The sequence below is a fragment of the Psammomys obesus genome, unplaced genomic scaffold (genome assembly GCF_907164565.1).
Source record: "Psammomys obesus unplaced genomic scaffold, mPsaObe1.curated_primary_1811, whole genome shotgun sequence".
NCBI lineage: Eukaryota > Metazoa > Chordata > Mammalia > Rodentia > Muridae > Psammomys > Psammomys obesus.
This window is the reverse complement of record NW_026585689.1, coordinates 2,610,890-2,619,507: the sequence shown is the minus strand read 5'-3', so window position 1 is coordinate 2,619,507 and position 8,618 is coordinate 2,610,890.

Sequence of the window (8,618 nt, the reverse complement as noted above, 5' to 3'; positions counted from 1 at the left end):
TATCAGACCTGATAAAACAGGGTCAGATGAAAGGGGAGGAGGTCCTCCCCAATCAGTGGACTTGGAAAGGGGCAGGGAGGAGATGAGGGAGGAAGGGTGGGATTGGGAGCGAATAAGGGAAAGGGATACAGCTGGGATACAGAGTTAATAAATGTAACTATAATAAAAAAATTAAATTAAAAAAATACTGTATCAGGACTAAAGAGATAAGTAGTGGTTAATAGTACCTGATGCTCTTCCAGAAGACCCAGAATCAATTCCCAGTGGTGGCTCAAACCCCTCTGTAAATCTAATCTCAAACGATCTGATTCATTGTTCTGGCCTCCTTGGGTACCAAGCACATACATGGTACATATACATTCAGACAAAACACCTATATACATAAAAATAAATATAACATAAGTAAAATATTGAAACTTTTATTTCTATTTTTGTTTGATTTTTTTTGGAACAGGGTCTCTCTCTATAGCCCTGGATGTCCTGGAACTCACTATGTAGACCAGGTTGGCATTGAATTTATAGAGATTTGCCTGCCTCTGCCTTCCTTCTGAAGCTGGAATTGCAAGCAAGTACCACCACAGCTGGCCTGAAATATATTTTCCACCAAAAGTAGTGAAATGCTCTGTAGAAATTATCTCATTCTTCCTTTAAAAATCTATGAAAAGGATGAATAATAACAAAATGGTGCTTTCCTGTATGTGCACCACCCATGCACAGATAATCAAAGAAGCCAGAAGAGGGTGTCAAATGTCCCAAATTAAAGTTACAGGCAGTTTCAAGCCACTGAACCTGCATGCTAGGAACTAAACCTGCATCCACTCGAAGAATAGTAAGCATTCTTATCATCTGAGCCCTCTCTCCAGCCCTTCACACTATCCATAGAAGGAAAGAAACAGAGACTTGTGGGAAGGAATTAGCTTATGAAAGACCACACAGAGGCAGCAAGAGTTGATGAGCTCACACCAGAACTTCTTGACACTACCCTATTGCTAAAGACAGCATATGTATTGGTCACATGACATGGAGAAATTAAGTTGCTACTGGTTAAGAAGTTTCTGCCCTTGGCTAGCTTTCATGATATGAGAAGGTACTGTGCAGGTTCCTAGGGGAGAAAAAAAAAGTCATCAATAGTCCTACTATGCTGTGAACCCTGTAAATGCAAAAATGACCAGAGTAGCAAGATACACCCCAAAAATGCAAGAGTGGTTTGAATGTTACGGGGATAACCAAGCACTCTCTGGTGGGATTTATAGCCTACAACACAGGAAAAAGTGCTTGTCTGATGCTGTAAACCTAGCCAAATAAAAATGGTTGTGGAACCCACAGGCTCCCAGGAGTGAACATATTATTGTTACTCTGTTCATTGGACATAGTATCAAACTGCCTTCTAAATCTGTGTCTCCCTACCCATGGACTAGTGCAGCTTTTCGATCTCATTGCAGAAGTTTCCTTGTAGTAATGGAGGGTAGTTAATGCAGAAAATGAACAACTGGTCCAAGTATAGAGAATAAATGTCAGTGAAGTGCTCAGCCACAAAATATGCATCTATATAATCCCTCCTTCCTAAAGCTCCAGAGCTAAGAAGATTGCAAGATTCAGAGATTTTGGCAGCTTGGAGCAAAACAGTGTCTCCCAGACATTAAAGCATCACTTTACTCATAAATTTATAACAGCCGAGGCTCCCTACACAAGATCTGCACAAGATGAAGCCAGTCAGCTTTCTAGCACGAAGTGGGAAGGGTGGGAAGAGCCCCACCCTTAACTAAGGTGCTATAGGCAAGTGATAAAATCTGAGGGAGAGAGAATCATTTTTCTTTAAGGGTGTGATTCTCCTGGTAGGTTGACCATCCTCCAGCAGATGGACTCAAACCCAGGAGTCTGTAGACAGTAGAAGATGGAGACAATGGACTAATAAAACAAAATGAGAGAGAACATCAAGTTGGAAGGTAGTTAGGTGGGGTGGATATAAGAGTTGTATATAGTTAAAATACATTGCATGGGGCTGGAGAGATGGCTCAGTGGCTAAGCGCATTGTCTGCCCTTACCAAGGACCTGGCTTCAATTCCCGGCACCCACATGGCAGCTTACAACGGTCTGTAACTTCAGTTTCAAGGAATCTGACACCTTCACACTAATGCACATAAAATTAAATTAAATAAATTGTTTTAAAAAATACATTGCATGAAATTCTCAATATTTTTTAAGTTGGTAGGCTAGATTACCTACAATGGAAATTCTCTTCCCATTGCTCTTACAATGGTGCACGCCTGCAATGCCAGCACTTGGGGAGAAAGAGACAGGCAGATCTCTGTGAGTTCAAGGTCAGTCTGGTCTACAAAGCAAGTTCCAGGATAGCCAGAGCTACATAGAGAGAGACCCTGTCTCCAAAACAAAACAAAACACCTATTGCTCTTACAAAAGCCTCAGGAAAATAAACATAGATAAATTTAAGCATTTTTGTGGTATTGTACCACAATTCTCATTCTAATCTAACATCAGTAAAATAAGAGCAGTTAATGGAATGAATGTTGGAGTTGCTTGTTTCTCCTCAGTTGAAAGAGGACGAAGAAAAAGGAGGAGAGAAGGAGGAGAAGTAGGAGTAGGCTGAAGAGAAGAAGGTGATGATAATGAAAACATTACTCCCAGACTTAAGGCAATGCTCATGTGGATCCTAGACTCCAATATTTTTGAGCATGTGTGTGTGTGTGTGTGTGTGTGTGTGTGTGAGAGAGAGAGAGAGAGAGAGAGAGAGAGAGAGAGAGAGTCTGCGGGTAAGTGTCTAGAAAAAAAAACACAAGCGAGGGAAAGGTGTTTCTGAGGAAGAGAAAGAAGAAATTAAATCACAGGTGATATGAAAACAGAAAGGAACAGTAGAAAGGGTCTGGACAGAGGGTGGAGGATCATGATGGAAGGTGGAACGAGGAAGGAGCAAAAGCAAGTAATGCGTCAAAGTGCCAGAACAACCCCTAATACTTTGTATTCTAATTTAAAAGTTTTCCAATAATAAAAAGTATTTTAGGTATAAAATGAAACAAAACAAACAAACAAAAACAAAGAACCCCAGCCATTACCTCATTGCTACTTTTAATTAATGCTTGGAAAACAGGTGTGGGGTGATCAGCTCAAAGGAGCGCATGACCAATACTACCTGAACACTTATACTGTTTTTCTGGCACCTTCGAACATTTCCTGGCATATGTAACCTTTATCTACCAGCGATGAGCTAGAAAACAGTCAGCTGAAAAGGGCACAACAATTTATATTTCAAAGGAAAAGAAAATATGCACTGAAAATAATCATCCTCTCATTTCCAATTTTTTTTTTATTACATTTCACATTTACATCAGGACAGGAAGAAAAGCTATTTATACCAAAGAGGAAGTGAGTGAGTGTGTCTGTGTGTGCATGTGTGTGTTTATTCTAAGCCAAGCGGAGATAAAAATTAAACAGAAATTGCACTATTTTCACATGTGGTGGGCCTCCATTTGAGTCTGAGGTGTGTTCACTTGGGCATCCACTCATCTTTCAGAACAGGGAAGGTCTGGAGACCTGACACTCCCAAGAGACCGCGCACACAACACTGTATACCACTTTCCCTGGAGCAGGAGGCCCCTCCAGTGATGACAGAGGCAGTTCGCACTCACCCGGTGAGAATAACAAGACAGGATGTGGGGAAATGGCACATCCCTCAAGCACAGAGCTAGGCACTAGGAGCAGCATCAGGCTACGTGGTTGGAGCACATAGAAGATAGTAATCTTCTGTGGTCATGATGTGTTATTATGGGAAGGCACTGACTTTTCTGTGGTTTGGGTGGTCATTGTCATAAAAAAACTACAAGAGTTTCACAGTTACATGAAGAAGAAAACTGACTTTCCATCTAAAATCACATAGTTTATATTTATATTACCATCATACTACCATTAAATACATTTTGTTTTTCTTCAAAGATAGAGGTACACAAACTTCCATATTGGAGAAGTGAGCTTTTGTTTGTTTGTTTGCTTTTGTTTTGTGGTGGTTTTTGAGGCAAGGTCTCATGGAGCCCAGGCTAACCAAGAATTCACTATTTAGTTGAGGATGATCTTGAGCTTCTGACCATCCCGCCTCCACTTTTCTGGTTTTGTAATGGCAGGCAAGCACCACCATGCCTGTTTGAGGCAGTGCTCAAGACAGAAGTGAGGGCTTTGTGTGTGCTAAGCAAGCACTCTACCAACTCTACCTTACAAGCTCTGTGTAAAGGGATTACAAGTATTTTAACACTGTGTGTCATATAGGTTTCTGTGGCATATTGTGTAGTTGTCTTTAAAAACAACTTTATTAATGTCTCTTATTTATTTGTCTTATTTATTTGTATTTTTGTTATTTTTATGTGTGTGTAAGAGAGAGAGAGAATGTATTTATGTGCACAGGAGTACCTGCAGAGTCCTGAAGAGGGCATTGGGCTCCTTGAAACTGAATATACAGGTGGTTATGCGCCACCTGACATGGGTACTGGGAACTGAACTCACATCCTCTACTAAAGGACTGTGCACTCCCTCCAACCCATCACACTTTAAATATTTTAAACTTAGTAGATTCATCAGATATAAAAATGTCACAGCAACCTCTTCTCTAGGACATTGGCCAAATACCAGTTTAGGGAGAATGCTTTGCTTGGATAGAGAGACTTGGTCCATGTCCCCTCATCTCTTTCTTTTGCCACAGTGATAACTTCCCACCCCCATCCAGATCTGACACACAGAGCTGTGATTACAGAGTGGGTAGAAGATTCTGCTTCACTTCAGAGACCCTAGTATTCTGTGATCTGTGGTTCAGAGTGAGATGCCGGCATTGGGGGAAGTGAAGAGTACTTTCTCCGTGTCTGGTATCTATGGGTGCATGGATCTGACACACTGGATCCTGAACAGTGTATCCATGGAAATCCTGGGGAGGAACATGGGACCTTATGTGGATATTGGTGCTCAGTGCCACCTGAGCATGCAATTACTTCAGGAGCTGAGGCTCTGCAAGTGTTCTGTGCCCCTGAAATGTGGACAGCATACTAGAAATGGAAATAGAAGAAATGTCCTGATGGATGGCAGGTAGGAACTGGCAAGAACTGTGCTCACAATCACCTTCGGGACGGTATCACCTATGAAGTGGGCACAGGCAGGAAAGGGTTCTAAAGAAAGGGGGAAAGCAGAGTTGGGATTATCCCCAGCCTTTCCTCATTCTTATCATCATGGAAAACAAAATCCGGAGACACAATAAGAAATGGAGAGTTGATTATAGTGTGTACACTCACACTATAAGGTGAAGAGATGGGGAAAGGGAGGGAGGGAAGAAGAGGGAGAGAGATCACTGTGGTATTAGAGAGCTCGCTTTACGGACATACTTTAATGGAGGGGAGAATCACTTTTAAGGTGTGAAGAGGCAGGGAATTCCAGGAACAGGTTGGAAGTTTTTGTGGAAAAGGCTGTGCCTTCCTTTCTATCTCTATATGTGGTTTTCCGCTTGTGACAGATTCGTGATGGGAGCAAGAAGTTTTGTAAGGCTAATGATATAAAGATGCCATTATAATGAAAGGAAGGACAGTTGGCTTGTCTTGGTTGGCTGTGTTGGTCTCAGCAGTTTTAGGATGGGCTTCACTGTTTGGGTTGTCACATGATATCCTTCCTGCTTTCATCCAAATCTGTGGCTGCATGGTTCCTGTGAACAAGAATTCCTGGAAGAAAGCTGTGTCTGCAAAGACTGATTGACTGATTAGAACTGCAGTACAGTGGGGAAGTTGGAATGCTGCAAGTCCAGAGCCTAATTACACCTTATCTCAGGCTAATTCTAACCCCACAAAGAGCCATTCCTTGCCCATCTCTGTGTCGGAACTGTAACTAAAAGATAAAAACCCTTTTGGAATCTAGCAGACCACAAGGCTTTACCAGTCCAAAAGCTAGCACAGAGCAGGTTGCTGAGAGACTGGGTTGCTATGAAACAGCAGAGGATGGACGTGTCTACAGAGAGCAGAATCTGGACCATGTAAATATGACTCAGCAATAAGAAGGGCGGGAAGAAAAAGCTAAACTGGGGCATCAGGAGTACTATGTAGTCAATTTCTTGATCTCGTTAGTGAGTTGTGCAGGCCCTTTTTTGGCTCAGAGTTACCTGTGAAGGGTGGCTATGGGGCACAGGGAGGGAAAGACAGAAGCATGCCTGACTCTCAGTAGCCAAAGTTTGTATTCCCAAGATTTAAGGAAGGCAGAGCCTAGTGTCCCCAGCTACCTGCCATATCCTCCTAGTGCTTTATGAAGCGCTGAGAATGCTGCAGAGCTGGGTCTTAATGGATGCAGTGGGCCCACAGGCAATTACCAAGGTATCTGGAGCCTCGGTGGGTAAAGTAAACCTGTAGCAGAGGGCAGTGCCCACTAGCCAAGGGCTGAAAAAAGTTCACTCTTCCCTGAACAGGTGCCAAGTTCCAGAAGAAGCCTGAGAAAAGTGCAAAAACTGAGAGCAAAGCAAACAAAAGGGGTCAGTGATACGAGAATTATTATGGGGGTGAGGGGAGAAAGTTTCAAATAGACAAACAGGAAAATGGGTGTGAGCTCTCAGTAACGATTAATTAATGGACCACAAGTAATTTTTGGAGTAGGAATGCTATTTTCAAAGGTAAGGGGTATGAAATAATTAGTCTGGGGAAGCAGTGTCGGGTGAGGAATCATGGCGCACACACACAGAACTATCTCCACCATGATCACGCAGACTTTATCTGGGGCACATGGGGAAAGATCTTACTGAACATAAACATAATGGAGAGGTGGCTAGTTGGTATCATTTACTTATTCATTCAATTAACTGAACAAATACCGTTATGTGTAAAGCATGTTAGTTGTCAACAAGTGTTAAACGACAGAAGATCAGCCCTTGGCCTTTGGGGTAAGATGCTTTCTTTGGCTATGGTTACTCAAGGATATTTTAGAGGCTGCTTCTAACTCCCTGCCATTTCTTCTCAGTTGACAATTTTGGTTAGAAGAGAACGTGTATATACATATTTCCTGTGTTTTCCACAACAGGGATCCATTAATTCTTATTCTATACATAGAGCTCTCATATGTGCCATCTGTGAATTCAGCATGGCAATTTGTCAATTAAAATTGGCCCTTGGAACACTACCAAACACTACCAAACTAAGTCATAAACAGAAAAGTTCCCCTTTCCTGACTTCAAGCAGTGCTAATACTCATTCAACTGCTACTCCTGTAAGACAAAGGAAGTGTGTGGAAGGACTTTATTATTTTGGCTATCATCAGTTGAGCTTACATGAGGGGACTCTAATGAGCCCAGGGTTTTGACAAAGCCACTTTGTTGTGCTGGGTTTCAACAGGCAGAAGGAAGAGGAGGGAACACACAGGGATGAAGCAGAGTCAGGGATGAAGCAGAGTCATCATAATGCAGTGCAAACCTGGACTCTACTAGTTTTCCCAGCTCAAGTCCTCAACTCCAAGTTCACAAGTTCTTTGACCCTTGGTCAAAGGGTCTGAAATCCAAGTTCCTCACCACCCTTATCTGCCTCTCACACCACTCAGGTCTTTTCTTCTCTCTTTTTAGAGCATAAGGGTGATGATCCTTCATTGTGAGTTTCTTGTGCACATCTACAACTGCTCTCACCACGTTTTCTCACTGACTTATTGGAAAAACAAATCCTAGATATTGATTAACCTAATACTCGGCCTGATTCATGCCTATAACTGTGCTAGAGCTGCTCTCTCTGTCACACACACACACACACACACACACAGAGAGAGAGAGAGAGAGAGAGAGAGAGATCACTGCTGGAAGATCTTGCTTTAATTTGAGGCCTGAAATCTTCTTCATGAACCTTTAATACTGCCTAAAAAAAAGTTCCACCAAACTTTCCTAATTTCTTCCTTATAGACAGCATTAAGCCAACACCTTCCCCAGGACAAGTATATGGCACCCTTCCCCTGTTCTCACTCTTGATCAATGACCTTCGTTTCTTCTTTATGATCGAAGAAAAAAGATCAAAGTTGAAGTGATGGCTGAGTGAGTGAAAAGTGCTTGTCATGCAACCCTGAAAACTTGAGTTCAGTTCCCAGAACCCAACTGTCTTAGACAGTGTTCTATTACGATGAAGAAAGAGCATGACCACAGCAACTCTTATAAGAGGAAGCATTTAATTGGGGCTTGCTTACAGTTTCAGAGGATTAGTCCATTTTCAACATGATGGGTAACATGGCAGCAATCTGACATGGTGGTGGAGAGGTAGTTGAGAGTTCTACATCCAGATCAGAAGAGAGCAAGAAGAGAGAGAGAGAGATTGACGAAGGTTGGTTTGGGTTTCTTAAATCCAAAAGCCCACCTCCAGAAACACACTTTCTCCAGAAACACACTTTCTCTAACAAGGCCATACCTGCTCCAATAATGTCACACCTCCTAATCCTTCTTAATTAGTGCCACTTCCTAATGACCAAGCATCCAAATATATGAGCCTGTTGAGGTAATTTCTGGTTAATCCAGCACACTGACCCACAGCAATAGGAGAGAACCAACTCCAGAAGTTGTCCCCTGACTTCCACAGGTGTGCTCCGGCCCAAGCATGTCCCAACACTCGCACATCATGCAGTCA